Here is a 16,198-nt window from a genome sequence, read left to right as displayed (position 1 = left end):
CAAGATTTACCTGGTCGCACCTGCGGAATGCCCCCGGACACCCCGTGCCCCGCCTATCGCCCTCCCACTCCCAGAAAAGCTGCTCCGGACGAGTGCCACGCGCAGACTTCCCAGCTTCCCCACTGCGGTCGGGACTGTCGGAACTCCGTCCGAGGGCAGCACGGAGAACTCTGTGGGCCTCATTTGCCGGAGGCCAACAGACCTCTCCTTACCCACCTTCTTCCCCCGAAGCTAGGTGACCAAAATAAACTTGCAGTTTTGCTCCTACCCTTGCCTAGTCGCTGGTTCCTTTGCGCCCGCTCTGGTGGTCTTAGAAAAAAACAAAACAGTTGGTGCCGAACCCGGAGGAGACCCCTCCTCGGGGCCCCAGGGTCTGGGGAGCCTCCTCCTGCTCCTCGCTCCACGCCGCAGACGGACCAGGACCTGAGACCCGCTTCCCTCACTCTCACGGCCTCTCTGGGGTAAGTGCCCTTGTCTCCTCTTTACCTCCCTCGCCAGAAATCCTGCGCAGGTCCGGGGTCCATTTGGAGCCACCAAGTGGCTCGGAGACCCATTCAGGACGGAGACTCCGCCTGAAGGTAATCTCCACTTAGGCTTCAAGAGCCTCTCGTCTGTCTCTGCTGGTTCCAAAGGACGCTTTGAAGCCAGGCAGGGATCCATTCCCATGTCCATTGGGTCCATTGTGTCGGTAAAGAGGAAACAAATGGGAAACCCCCAGTCCAAATTTCCAAGAGCACCCCCTTGGGGTGCCTCCTAGCCAATTTAAAAACCTTACAGCTTGAACAAGACCTTAGGAGGAAGCGGTTAATTTTCCTTTCCACTGTGGCGTGGCCCCGATACAAACTAGACAATCAGTCTCAGTGGCCACCGGAGGGCACCCTAGATCGCAATGTTCTGACCGACCTCAGCAATTTCTGCCAGCGGTTAGGCAGTGGTCTGAAATTACGTACATACAAGGCTTTTGGGCCTTACGCTCTCGTCCCGACCTGTGTAGCCAGTGCTCTTCGGCCCAAGTTATGCTAGCCAGGACGCCGGCTCACAGGAACCCGAAAAAGAGGAGTCTTCATTCCTTTCTGTTCAGCCGGAGGATCTAGGGTTTCCCTCACTTCCGCCCTATACTTCTCCTCCCTCCGCCGGACTCCTCCTTCCTCTTCCTTACCTACTAGTAATCCACTCAGTCCCGTGCTTCCTTCGGGGCACCCAACTGGCTGTCTTGAGTCTCCTGTCTCTGCACACACCTGCTCTAAGTGCCCTGCTGATGCCTCCACTCCTGCCCCACACCCTCCTACAGTGTTAGCGCCTTTGGGAGAGGTGGGGGGCAGGGGGGTAGTCAGAGTACATGTCCCTTTTTCATTGGCCGATCTTTCCAAAATTGAAAAGCGTTTAGGGGATTTCTCAGCTAATCCCACCGTTTACATAAAGGAATTTAGATATCTTTGTCAGGCTTATGACTTAACTTGGCATGACCTCCAGGTTATCCTAACCTCCACCCTAAACTCTGAGGAGCAAGAGTGCATCGTAGCGGCCGCCAGGCAGCACGCAACCAACTACATTTAACTGATGCCACCATCCCACTAGGGAGCAAGCAGTACCCTCGGCAGACCCAGACTGGAACTACCAAGCAAACCAGCCTGGGCGCCGTAGGCGAGACATAATGGTTCAGTGTTTGTTGGCTGGTATGCAAACAGCCTCAACAAAACTGTAAATTTTAACAAATTAAAAGAAATTATACAAAATCCAGAAGAAAATCCAGCCGCATTCTTAAATAGGCTGACTGAGGTTCTAACCCAATATACCCGGTTAGATCCGGCTCTCCCCCCAGGGGCCACCATTTTGGCGTCTTATTTCATTTCTCAATCAGCTCCTGACATTCGTAAGAAACTTCAAAAGGTAGAGGATGGTCCTCAGGCACCAATACAAGATCTGGTTAAATTAGCCTTAAGGTCTATAACTCCAGAGAGGAGACGGCTGAGGCAGTGCGACAGGCACGCCTCAAACAGAAGGCCCAACTCCTAGCAGCAGCTTTACAGCCCAATTGTAACCCCAGACCAGAGAGTACACACTCCGCAGACTCAAGGCTACAAAAGGAGCCTGCTATAAGTGCGGCAAGGCGGGACACTATGCCAATAGGTGTCCGCAAGGTCCCTGAGCCCCAACGCAGCTTGCCATAAGTGCAAGGCGTCAGGACATTGGGCCAATGATGTCCTAACCTCGTCCACCAGCAACCCCCTGCCCTGCTTGCCAGCAGGCAGGACACTGGAAGTCTGATTGCCCCACCCTGAGAACAGGTGCTGCGTCTCCACGTGACCCCCTTTCCCAGGATCCTGGGAGCTCCTTCCAGCTCCTACATCTGGACGACAACGACAACTGAAGGTGCCGAGACTTGGGGACCCCCATCACCCTCGCCGAGCCGCAGATAACTCTCCGGTAGCGGTAAGACAATTAATTTTTTAATAGATAGCGGGGCTACCTATTCTGTTTTGCCGTCCTTCTCTGGACCTAGCCTTCCATCCGATATCTCTGTAGTAGGAGTAGACGGAAAGCCATCCACCCCACGAAAAACCCCACTCCTCAGTTGCTGCCTGGCCAACAACTACTTTGCGCACTCGTTCCTCATTATACCCTCATGCCCTACCCCCTTACTAGGCCGAGACATCCTGAGCACCTTAAAGGCCTCCATATACATTCCCACCAACTCATCCACTCCCCTTCAACCCCCTCATGACCTGTTGCTCATGCTTTGTGCAAGTGCACAGGCTCCTCCTATGTCGCCCCCACCCCCCATCTTCCCTATTTCTGTACACCCTCAAGTGTGGGACACTTCCACCCCGGTCATAGCTGCCCACCACCCACCAGTTCTCGTCAAGCTCAGAGATCCCACTCGTTTCCCAAACTGCCCCCAATTCTCTCTCTCTCCAACACATCTACAAGGTTTAAAGCCAATATCACGCGACTACTTAGCCAACATATTCTTGTCCGCACACATTCCCCCTGTAACACTCCAATACTTCCAGTTAAAAAGGCAGACGGAACGTATAGGTTAGTACAGGATCTTAGGCTAGTCAATGAAGCCACCCATCCCACGCACCCTGTAGTTCCAAACCTTACACCCTTCTGTCCCATATCCCCACCAATTCTACTTATTTTACTGTGCTAGACCTTAAGGATGCTTTCTTTACCATACCCCTACACACAGACTGCCAGTTCCTTTTTGCTTTCACATGGGAGGACCCAGACACACATACCTCCACTCAACTGACGTGGACAGTCCTCCACAGGGTTCCGGGACAGCCCCCATTTCTTGGTTTTTTTGTCAGAGTAGTGAAAGACCTTGCCTCTTGCCCTCTCACAAAGAGCAAAGTTCTGCAGTATGTAGATGATCTCCTAATCTGTAGCCCTACCAAACAAGACTCTCTTCTAGACACTGCAACTCTCCTCAACCATTTAGGCTCATTAGGTTATAGAGTATCTAAACACAAGGCCCAAATTTCTTGCCAAACCGTCATATACTTAGGAATTGAAATCACCCCAACAACCCGGTCACTAACTACTGACCGCATGGCCCTAATACGTAACCTTCTTCCCCCTCAAGATGCAAAAGAAATTCAATCCTTCCTAGGTCTAATAGGTTTCTTCAGACATTGGATCCCCAATTTTGGAATCCTAGCCAAACCTTTATACGCTGCAGTTAAAGAAAACCCACATGGGCCTTTGTCCAACCCCAAGTTAATCTCGACTCATTTCACCCGCTTAAAAGCTTGCCTTCTCTCACAACCCACTCTCTCACTGCCTGATTTCCAGCGTCCCTTCCAACTCTTTACAGATGAAAGGCAGAAAGTGGCAGTTGGTCTCTTAGCCCAGCCTGTCGGTAACACCCACCGTCCTGTGGCCTATCTATCCAAACAGCTAGACCCAACTGTACAAGGCTGGCAACCTTGTCTGTGTGCACTAGCAGCGGCAGCCTGCCTGACCCAGGAAGCAAAAAGCTCATTAGAGGCAGTAATCTGACAGTCTTCTCCACACACCGTCTTCAGGATCTCATCTCTCATAAAAGTATTAGCCACTTAACTCCATCCCGGCTCCAGCTTTTCCATCTCTTATTCATAGAAGACCCCACTGTTACTTTAGAAGTTTGCTCCTCTCTAAATCCAGCCACTTTACTGCCAGGCTCTCTTAAACCACTCCATACTAAACATTCTTGTCCTGAGGTTCTGGAGGCTCAGCCCCCCAGCCACCTACACTTGCATGACCAGCCCCTTCAGAATGCACAACTAACCCTATTTGTGGATGGCAGCTCCTTTATCAACCCTCAAGGAAACAGACAGGCAGGATATGCAGTAGTTACCCTTCCACAGTTTTGGAGGCAAAACCCCTACCACAAGGGACCACATCACAGCAGGCAGAACTCACTGCACTAACCAAGGCACTCCTACTATCAAAAGGAAAAACAGTAAACATATACACAGATTCTAATATGCTTTTCTAATCGCACACACTCATTCAGTTATCTGGAAAGAGAGAGGGTTTTTAACCACGGCGGTACCCCTATTATTAACAAAAACCAAATACTCAAACTACTAGATGCACTGTCGGCACCTTCCAAGGTAGCCATTATACATTGTAAAGGGCACCAAACTTCATCTAACCTGGTAGCAGCTGGCAACAATTTCGCTGACATCACTGCCAAGTCAGCCGCCGGATTTTCCACCTCTAAGCCTCCTTCCGCCTGTTTTCTCTCCCCCCAGTATGCCCCTAATTACACTCAGGAAGAAAAGGCTAAGCTATTACAAAATCCACAGCCAAACTAGCTACGGGTGACTGGATTTATATTAATAACAAACTAGTTATTCCTGAAACACAACTCCATACCATTCTAACAGACATACATAATTCTTTACATATAGGACCCAAAGCCTTATATAATTTCCTAAATCCCCTCCTCCACTGTCCAACACTACAAAAACACTTACTTACAATAAACCAGCAGTGCTCTACCTGCCTAAAGGCAAATCCTCAAGGCGCATTGCGTAATCCCCATCCAGCCATCAACTCAGAGGACACCAACCAGGTGAAGATTGGCAAATTGATTTCACACATATGCCAAAAACATAAAAAATTCAAATACCTCTTAACCCTTGTGGACACCTTTTCTGGGTGGATCGAGGCCTATCCTACCACAGGAGAAACCGCTAACATTGTTGCCTCTATACTCACTGAACATATTATTCCTAGGTTTGGCCTCCCGGTCACTCTTCAATCTGATAATGGTCCAGCATTCATCTCTAAGGTAGTCCAACAGGTGGCAGCCCTCCTACACATCACCTGGAAACTCCACATCCCTTATAGGCCTCAGTCTTCTGGTAAGGTAGAAAAGGCTAACGGACTCATCATCAAACAGCAGCTCACCAAACTCTCAATCGAAAACCCGGCAGTCGTGGGTAAACTCCTTCCCTTAGCCCTGACCCAGCTGCGGGCAGCATCTCGAAGCCCAACAGGTCTCAGTCCATTCGAATTAGTCTACGGACGGCCCCTAACCCTCCAACAAATACCTTCCCTGCCAGCCCCTTTGGCGAACTACCTCATATCTCACTGTTCTCAGACAACTCCTAAGACAACACGCTGAGTTAGTTAACACACCCTCCTCTAACAGATGCCTACAACCCATCTCTCCCTCAGTCCTGGAGACCAAGTATACATAAAAGATATCCAAGCCAAAGACTTACAGCCCAGGTGGAAAGGCCCATACATTGTCCTCCTGTCTACACATACAGCAGCAAAACTCCTAGGACACACGCATTGGATTCATATCTCCCAGCTAAAGAGGGCCCCCACTGGGAACAATCAGTGGACATCAGTTCAACTTTCCCCCACTCGCCTCAAACTTACAAAACTTTCTTAACTAGTTCATGCTCCCTGACCCCTGGCGCTTAGCTCGCTTTCTCACCATCTTCTACATAAACCTATCAGACTTTCAATACATAACCCCCAGACCCATATCTACCTCCAGACAATAGTCCAGAGCAGTGGTTCTCCCATCTCCTAACCTTCATTGAACATCTCCAGTGGCAAGGGACACTCCGTGACTACACGGAAAATGAAGTCTCATTTTATACTTATATTGCTGTTTCACTCATACACTCAGACCTTTGCTAGTCCGCCTACTGTATGGCAATTTTTTTCTCATCACTGAAACTTGGCCACAAGACAGCCGAACACACTCAGTAGTACATAGCTCTGCCAGTTGCCTTCCTTAAGGCTATCAAACTTCTCTCCACACAATAGAGACCCCTGTCTCATGGCTCGCACTTATCTGCCAAAGGCTAGACTTAACCTACACTGTGAATATAACCATCCCTCCCACTGCTTCCTCTGTGAGGCTTTAGAAGGCCCCCACCTAGTGGCAGCCCCCTGCCCATGGCCTTCAACACAACTGGTCAAACATCCCACAATTCACTTACACTCCAGGCGCCACTATACCAGAAATCCAAACTGCCCAATCCTTCCTTTCCGTTATTCAACTCCAAATTCATCCTGAGGTAATCATACTCAGCACCCAATGGAGGCCACACAGCCCCCATTGAAGGCTATTTCTCGTCCAAACTGCCCAATCCTTCCTTTCCGTATTCAACTCCAAATTCATCCTGAGTAATCATACTCAGGCACCCAATGGAGGCCAACAGCCCCCATTGAAGCTATTTCTCGTGCAACTGATCTCTTTCTAAAACTCTTAACCATACAGCCATTAACTGATCCCTCTATGTCCCCGTGTCCTTGGTCCCCAGTCTAACTTTATACAGCCAGGCGAAGTAGCAGAGCTTTTCCAGCAACTTTCCATGCCACTACGCCACCCCCCTAAAAAAAAAAAAAAAAAAAAAAAAAAAAAATGGGCTGTTTTCCTCCCTCTAGTTATTGGAATCAGCTGAAAGCCTGGCCTCCTTGCAGCGCCGAACTACCTCAATAGCCTAAGTAGCTGCCCCAAACAGGCGAGCCCTAGACTTGCTTACAGCTGAAAAAGGAGGCACTTGTCTCTTCCTTGGAGAAGAGTGCTGCTATTATGTTAACAAGTCAGGCCTAGTAGACACTAACATTCAAACCCTCAATAAAATAAAAAACTGAGATACAAAACCTTAACACCCCAACCTTGCCAGGACCTTCCTTCTGGGTTTTGCCCATATTCCGACAAATGCTTCCATACCTCGTTCCTATACTAATACTGTGCCTTATTTTATTCTTCATCCGTACGTCCAAATGCCAACCATGGGCCGCGACCTTAACGACGCCCCTTAGCAGCAGGAAGTAGCCAGACAGACCACGGCGCCCCTTTATCACTATTACCAATGAAAGGTTGGACTGTTTGGATGAACGGAGGCAAGATGGCGCACTTCCGGGTTCTTAATCCCCCCAACTTTTCCCGCGCGTGCGAAAATGCAGCCGACGCCCGGGAAGGTGCAGACCAACTGGGCATGCGCCAGGTGACGTCAATCTGAAGAGACCAAGATTTACCTGGTCACACGTGCGGAACGCCCCCGGACACGCCCGTGCCCCGCCTATCGCCCTCCCACTCTCAGAAAAGCCACTCCGGACGAGTGCCACGCGCGGACTTCCCAGCTTCCCCACTGCGGTCGGGACTGTCGGAACTCCGTCCGAGGGCAGCACGGAGAACTCTGTGGGCCTCATTTGCCAGAGGCCAACAGACCTCTCCTTACCCACCTTCTTCCCCCGAAGCTAGGTGACCAAAATAAACTTGCAGTTTTGCTCCTACCCTTGCCTAGTCGCTGGTTCCTTTGCGCCCGCTCTGGTGGTCTTAGAAAAAAACAAAACACTCTCCAGTATGAATTATGCTTATTAAGGGTTGAGGAACATTGAAAAGATTTGCCACGTTCTTCACTATGCAGGGTTTCTGTCTAATATGAATTCTCTTATGTCTATTCAGGGCTGATGACCAGTTAAAAGCTTTGCCACATACTTCACATTTGTAAGGCTTCTTTTCAGTGTGAATTATCTTATGTTCAGTTAGAGTTGAGAATGCAGTAAAAAGGCTTTGCCACATTCTTCACACTTGTAGGGTTTCTCTCCAGTATGAACTCTCTTATGTTTAGTAAGGTTTGAGGAACGGTTAAAAGCTCTGCCACATTCCTCACATTTGTAGGGTTTCTCTCCAGTATGAATTATCTCATGTTTAATAAGTGTTGAGGATGAAATAAAGGCTTTGCCACATTTATCACACTTGTATGCTTTCTCTCCAGTATGTGTGGGGGAAAAGAGAGATCAGACGGTTACTGTATCTATGTAGAAAGAAGTAGACATAAGAGACTCCGTTTTGTTCTGTACTAAGAAAAATTCTTCTGCCTTGAGATGCTGTTAGTCTGTAACCCTATCCCCAACCCTGTGCTTGCAGAGACCTGTGCTGTGTTTACTCAGGGTTTAATGGATTTAGGGCTATGCAGCATGTGCTTTGTTAAACAAGTGCCTGAAGGCATTATGTTTATTAAAAGTCATCACCATTCTCTAATCTCAAGTACCCGGGGACACAAACACTGCGGAAGGCCACAGGGACCTCTGCCTAGGAAATCCAGGTATTGTCCAAGGTTTCTCCCCATGTGATAGTCTGAAACATGGCCTCGTGGGAAGTTTCCCTGATCATCCCCCAGCCCGATACCCATAAAAGGTCTGTGCTGAGGAGGATTCGTAAAAGGGGAGGGCCTCTTTGCAGTTGAGATAGAGGAAGGCATCTGTCTCCTGCTCCTCCCAGGGCAATGGAATGTCTTGGTATAAAACCTGATCGTATCTTCTATTTACTGAGATAGGAGAAAACCGCCTTAGGGCTGGAGGTGAGACGTGCTAGCGGCAATGCTGCTCTTTAATGCATGGCAATGTTTGTGGAGATGTCCAATGCTGCTCTTTAATGCACGGAAATGTTTGTGGAGATGTTTGCATACATGCAAATCAAAGCACAGCACCTTTCCTTAAACTTGTTTATGACAGAGATCTTTGTTCACATGTTTTCCTGCTGACCTTCTCCCCACTATTACCCTATTGTCCTGCCACATCCTCCTCTCCAAGACGGTAAAGATAATGATCAATAAATACTGAGGGAACTCAGAGACCAGTGCCGGCGGCCCACTTTTCTTTCTCTATACTTGTCTCTGTGTCCCTTTCTTTTCTCAAGTCTCTCCTTCCACCTGAGAAATGCCCACAGGTGTGGAGGGGCTGGCCACCTCTTCAAGTATGAATTTTCTAATGTGAAAAAAGGGTTCTGGGCTGGTTAAAAGCTTTGTCACATTCTCTACATCTGTAGGGTTTCTCTTCAGTATGAATTGTCTTATGTGTGTTAAACTTACAGGACTGCTTATAGGCTTTGCCACATTCTTCACATTTGTAGGGTTTCTCTCCAGTATGAATTTTCTTATGTGTAGTAGGGGTTGAGGACTGGTTGAAAGCTTTGCCATGTTCATACACATTTGAAAGGTTTTTTTTTTTTTTTTCCCAGTATATCTTGTCTTATGTCAGTTTGTATTTGAAAATTTAAGAAAGATTTTACATATTTATCACATTGAAATAGTTTGCTCTGGGTAGTTGTTAAATGTTGGTTAAGTCCATTATCACCTATTTTGTGCACCTTACACTCATCCACACTTTCACACCCTTTTTTAACTGTAAATTGTCACGTCTACATTTTTCATATCTTCTCAGTATTACTTTTTGGAAAGAATCTTTTATATTCTGCTCTGGCCAAAGGTCTTCAGCAAAATGAGAACACATAACTGAAAGAAACAATAAAAACACATTACTTCAGTTACTAGACTCAGATAAATATACTTTACAAATCTAACCTATAAAGCTATACAAACTACATAAGATGACATAGCAAAATACTACAAGCTGTAATTTGTTTCTGAACATATAAATATAATAAAAACATACTGACCAAAATACATTTGTAAAATGTAAAATGTATAATGAGTATAATGCAAAGAGCCACATAGAAGAAAAAGAAAACTCTGTTACTTATACGCAACACAGCTTTTCCTTCTCTCCAGTATAACATTGTGCCTTTAAAAGTAAATTGCCAGTGGGGCACGATGGCTCACGCCTGTAATCCCAGCACTTTGGGAGGCCAAGGCAGGTGAATCACGAGGTCAAGTGTTCAAGACCAGCCTGGCCAAGATGGTGAAACCCCTTCTCTACTAAAAACAAAAAATTAGCCAGGCATGGTAACCGGTACCTGTAATCCAGCTACTTGGGAGGCTGAGGCAGGAGAATTACTTAAACTGTGCAGGTAGAGTTGTTGTTAGCCAAGATCATGCCACTGTACTCTAGCCTATGTAACAGAGTGAGACTCTGTCTCTCACACACACACACACAAATGTAAGTTGCCAACTCCTGGTGTCTTTTTTAAAAAGCAAGAAAAATATTGGCACATACATCTTTATTTCTGGCTTCTGGGGCTTTTTAAGACACTAGTTAATGTCTCCCATGACATAAATGATTTGCTTTATGCGACCACTAGAGCCGGCGCCAGAGGAAAAGGCAAGTAGGCAAGATAAAAAGAAAACTTTATTACTTAGCCAATGTATGGAAAGAGGAGACGAGGTTCACTGGTCTCCAGCGGAGGAGGCCGAGGATGTCGCTCCGGCGTTCTCCAGCGAGGTTCCTGGGTCCCGCTATGAGGAGGGGCCGAAGAAGTTCCCGCAGTGCGCCTGCCAGGAGCGGCTTTTCTGGGAATGGAAGGGCAATAGGTGGGACACGGGCCTGTGGGGGGGGGGGGTTCCTTAGGTGCGGCCAGGTAAATCTCAGTCTCTTCCGATTGACGTCACCTGGCGCATGCTCGGTTGATCTGCACCTTTCCGGGCGCCGACTACATTTTCGGGCGCGCGGGAGAAGTTGGTGATGAAGAACCCAGAAGTACGCCATCTTAGTCACCTTTGTTCTTTGTTTCCCTCTCCCTCCGCCCAGACAATAAAATGCTGAAAGAAATAGTGATATATATTGGAATGACAGTTTGAGTCTGCTGAGTCTAAAGGTTAATATTAAGAAACCAGAGAAACTGCAGTACGCCAAACAGGAGACGGATGTAGCAAGTGATTACTGATTATTAAGAAGAAATATGAATAAGCCAATTTAACTAAACAATAAACACAAAATTTTAGGTAAGACACATCCTAAAAACAGGTATGAGAAATTCCAAGAATCTCTAGCCCAAGACAATTGATTTCATACTATGCCAGGATAAAGCTATATTATAAAGATTTTAACAGGTAGCTTTTTGTTAATGTCAAATCTCAATCAAAGATTACAATGTATACAAAATATTAGGCAACATGGCCCATCAAAAAAATTATTAAATAAGTTGAATAATATTCAGGAAGTGAGATCGGAACACAGACAACTACTGAAGATCAGAAAAATGAGGATAACAACAAAAAATGTTAAAATAGCAGAAAACGAAAATTGTGGATGTAAAAAGTAACTGAAAAATTTCTTAAAAGTAAGAAAAAATGAGGTAAACATGAAGAAGCTGAACAAAGTAGGCTACACCCAAACATATATTTATAACAAACATACATATAAGCAAAATTTTAAAAATCATAGATAAGAACAGAATATTGGGAGCTGCAAGATAAAAATGATGGTCATTTATAAGCATAGTCTCATGAGATAACCAATGAATTTATCAAAAATTTTTTGCAGATCAGAAGGAAACTGTGATATTGTCAAAATTATAATTTTTTAAAAAATCTGTCAAGTGGGAATACACCATAAGCAAAATTGTACTACCAAATAAAAAGAAGTCCTTCCAAAATAACCAAATCATGAGAAAGCATATTGGCACTGCGTATGCCCTACATATCAAGAATGCTGAAAGGAGTTTCTCCCACAGAAAATAGCATAATGCAAGAAAACAACACATAATCATATGAAAATACATAATTCTCTGGGAAAGATACACACATACATAAAAATGGAATTTCTTAACATTATCATAATGGTACAGAAAACTTTTAACTATTCTCTAAACTTGAAAAGATAAAAGTATAGAAATTATAAACATCCATTAATGAATATACAACATAAAAATATAATTAGTAAAATCAGTAACAAAGTTGAAGGCAGATGTAACAATGAGGAATTTTTGTATGCAACTGAAGTTAATTTTTTACCACATTAAAATATAGTGTTGGATCTTTTAGAGGTTTTAGGTAATCCTCAAAGTTACCACTAGTAAAATATCTGAATATTGGCCGGGCGCAGTGGCTCACGCCTGTAATCCCAGCACTTTGGGAGGCTGAGGTGGGAGGATCACGATGTCAGGAGATGGAGACCATCCTGGCTAACATGGTGAAACACCATCTCTACTAAAAAACTTTTTAAAAATCAGCTGGGCATGGTGGTGGGTGCCTGTAGGCCCAGCTACTGGGGAGGCTGAGGCAGGAGAATGGTATGAATCTGGGGGGTGGAGCTTGGAGTGAGCCGAGATTGCACCACTGCACTCCAGTCTACGTGACAGAGCAAGACTCCATCTCAAAAAAAAAAAAGGAAACAAAAAGAAAATATCCTTGTAGATACACAAAAGAAAATAGGAAAAACACTGAAAGCCTGTCAATATAAAAATCAAAAAAACACAAAAAAAATAGAGAAAATGAGACAGAAAAATACAAGAATAAAATAAAACAAAAAATAACTGTGTTTTTATCTTCTTAAAAGATATTTTAAAACTATTTAAATATATTTATATCTTTCTAATGAAGAGACATTTTCAATAAAAAGGTTTGTTAAAAATTTTAAAAATCAAGATTCAACTTGCCTTTTTACAAGAGTCAGTTGAGATCTAATGACAAGAAAAGACTGAAAGTTGCAAGACAGAAGTAGAAATTTCATGTAAATATTAGCAAAAGAGGTCAAAATAATATTACATAAGCTACATCTTAAGTCAAAAACTGTCATATTTTGTAAAATCTACCTTAAGTCAAAACTTGAAAAAGACAAAGAAGGACATTAAACAACACATAGATTCATTCATTGGGAACCTATGACAAATTTGTTTAAACGTGTGTGTATTTGTGTGTGTGTATGTCTCAAATTAGGGTTTCTTTTTTTTTTTTTTTTTTTGAGAGAGAGTCTCACTCTGTCGCCCAGGCTGGAGTGCAGTGGCCGGATCTCAGCTCACTGCAAGCTCCGCCTCCCGGGTTTACGCCATTCTCCTGCCTCAGCCTCCCGAGTAGCTGGGACCACAGGCACCCGCCACCTCACCGAACTAGTTTTTTTTTTTTTTTTTTGTATTTTTTAGTAGAGACGGGGTTTCACTGTGTTAGCCAGGATGATCTCGATCTCCTGACCTCGTGATCCACCCGTCTCGGCCTCCCAAAGTGCTGGGATTACAGACTTGAGCCACCGCACCCAGCTAGGGTTTCAAATATAAAAAGCAAATACTAACAAAATTGAATAAACACAGATAGAGCAATATCATTATAGTAGGATATTTCAATACCCCACTTTCTGTAATTATAATAAAACAAGACAGAATATTAGTAAGGGAACAGAGGACTAGAAGGCAGTAAAAAACAATTATTTCTAATTTAGGTATAGAGAACACTCCCCAATAACATCAGGATACACAGCCTTCTCAATAGCTCATACAACATTCCTCTTCATAGATCACCTGTTAGGCCAAAAACAAAGTCTTAGCACATTTTTTGAAACTGAAATTGTATAGATTACTTTCTATGACAGAAATGAATTAGAGTATAAAACAATAATACAAATAATAAATTTACAAATATATAGAAATGATACACCACACTCTTGAGCATGCACTTCTTCAAAAAACTGGGCTGGGTGCGGTGGCTCATGCCTGTAATCCTAGCACTTTGGGAGGCCAAGGCGGGTGGATCACAAGGTCAAGAGATCGAGACCGTCCTGGCTAACACGATGAAACCCCATCTCTACTAAAAATACAAAAATTAGCTGGGCGTAGTGGCACACGCCTGTAGTCCTAGCTACTCGGGAGGCTGAGGCAGGAGAATCGCTTGAACCGGGAGGTGGAAATTGCAGTGAGCCAAGATCAGCCACTGCACTCCAGCCTAGAGACAGAGCAAGACTCTGTCTCAAAAAACAAAAAAGAAAGTAAAACAGAAAATGAGAAAAATATAACTACTAGAAACACATAAAACAGTAACAATATAACTGGTACTAACAACTTCATTTCTTTAATCAATTATTTTAAATATAAATTAAACTACTTAATAAAATGAAATGTAGTCTTAGGACTTTGGAAGGCCAAGATGGGTTGATCACTTGATCCCAGGAGTTCACCACCAGCTTGGGCAACATAGGATAACTCTGTCTCTACAAAAAATACAAAAAAGCTAGCTGGGTGTGATGTGAAATACTTGTAAATCTGCTACTTGAGAAGCTGAAATGAGAAGATCATCTAAGTTTGGGAGGTTCTGGTAGCAGTGAGACCTGCAAATCAGTCTCGTTGACTGAATGAGACCCTAGTTGAAATATAAATGAGGCCTGGCACGTTGGCTCGTGCCTGTAATCCCAGTACTTTGAGAGGCCAACGCAGGCAGATCATGAGGTCGAGTTCGAGACCAGCCTGGCCAATAAGGTGAAACCCTCCGTCTCGACTGAAAATACAAAAATCAGCCAGGCATTGTGGCACGTGCCTATAGTCCCAGAGACTCGGGAGGCTGTGGCAGAAGAATCACGTGAACCCGGGAGGCAGAGGTTGTAGTGAGCTGAGATCATGCCCACGGTCCAGCCTGGGTGACAGAGTGAGACTCCATCTCAGCAAAAAAACCTACACTGAAAAAACACACAAATATGAAACTACAAAACAATAATAAAAAAAAATTTACTCTCATAAAACCTGGTATGCAACATTGATGTATTATAAAAAAAAATTTGTCAGGCTGGGTGCAGTGGCTCACACCTGTAATCTCAGCACTATGGGAGGCCGAGGAGGGTGGATCACCTAAGGTCAGGAGTTTAAGACCAGCCTGGCCAATGTGGTGAAATCCCATCTCATATAAAAATATAAAAATTAGTTGGGCTTGGTGACACATGCCTGTAATGACAGCTACTTGGGAGGCTGAGGCATAAGAACTGCTTGAAACCAGGAGGTGGAGGTTGCAGTGAGCCAAGATTGCACCACTGCACTCCAGCCTGGGTGACAGGGTGTGATTCCATCTCAAAAAATTAATTTAAAAAATTTGTCGGCCAGGCGTGGTGGCTCAAGCCTGTAATCCCAGCACTTTGGGAGGCCAAGACAGGTGGATCACGAGGTCAGGAGATCGAGACCATCCTGGCTAACACTTGAAACCCCGTCGCTACTAAAAAATACAAAAAACTAGCTGGGCTAGGTGGCGGGTGCCTGTAGTCCCAGCTACTCGGGAGGCTGAGACTGGAGAATGGCGTAAACCCAGGAGGCAGAGCTTGCAGTTAGCTGAGATCCAGCCAATGCACTCCAGCCTGGGCGACAGAGCAAGACTCCGTCTCAAAAAAAAAAAAAAAAATTTGTCAAGGTAACTGCAATATTTAGCTGTTACTCTGAACTCATTAAATGCAGGTATTTTTAATTATTGGCATGCACTGTGTGGCAATAAAATTTCAGAGAATATGCAGTATAATTATAAATAGAAGATTCTAATGAGAAACTTTTAATAAATAAGCATTTAAAAAGACTAGAGTTACTTTCTACGTTTTAAATATATGTTATTCTTACACAAAATGAAACTCTGAAATCTAACTTTAGAAGCAAAGAATAGCCTTACATTGGTAAACATAGAATATATATATATATATATATTGCAGAATAGGGTTAGAACCTCGGATATGTAAAACATATATTAGGAAATAAACTATGTTATTATTTAGATACAGGCTAAAGAAAGTAGATAAAAATCTTATAATTCCTTTTTTTTTCTTTTTTCTTTTTTTTTGAAACAGAGTCTCGCTCTGTCGCCCAGGCTGGAGTGCAGTGGCCAGATCTCAGCTCACTGTAAGCTCCGCCTCCTGGGTTCACGCCATTCTCCTGCCTCAGTCTCCCGAGTAGCTGGGACTACAGGCGCCGGCTGCCTCGCCCGGCTAATTTTTGTATTTTTTAGTAGAGACGGGGTTTCACCATGTTAGCCAGGATGGTCTCAATCTCCTGACCTCGTGATCCGCCCGTCTTGGCCTCCCAAAGTGCTGGGAT

At 44.6% G+C, this 16,198-nt stretch overlaps 2 pseudogenes across 1 annotated transcript in view; both read right to left on the bottom strand.

Annotated features, from left to right (window-relative positions):
* Positions 1-16,198, bottom strand: part of LOC117093725 — a 433,995-nt pseudogene that overhangs the window by 384,125 nt on the left and 33,672 nt on the right. The window lies entirely within an intron of this gene.
* Positions 7,805-16,198, bottom strand: part of LOC117091324 — a 31,643-nt pseudogene continuing 23,249 nt past the window's right edge.

The sequence above is a fragment of the Trachypithecus francoisi genome, unplaced genomic scaffold, assembly GCF_009764315.1.
Source record: "Trachypithecus francoisi isolate TF-2019V2 unplaced genomic scaffold, Tfra_2.0 Lachesis_group12, whole genome shotgun sequence".
In the NCBI taxonomy this organism is placed as follows: Eukaryota; Metazoa; Chordata; class Mammalia; order Primates; family Cercopithecidae; genus Trachypithecus; species Trachypithecus francoisi.
The sequence above is the reverse complement of the archived record's forward strand: the minus strand, read 5'-3'. Positions and strand labels throughout refer to the sequence as shown.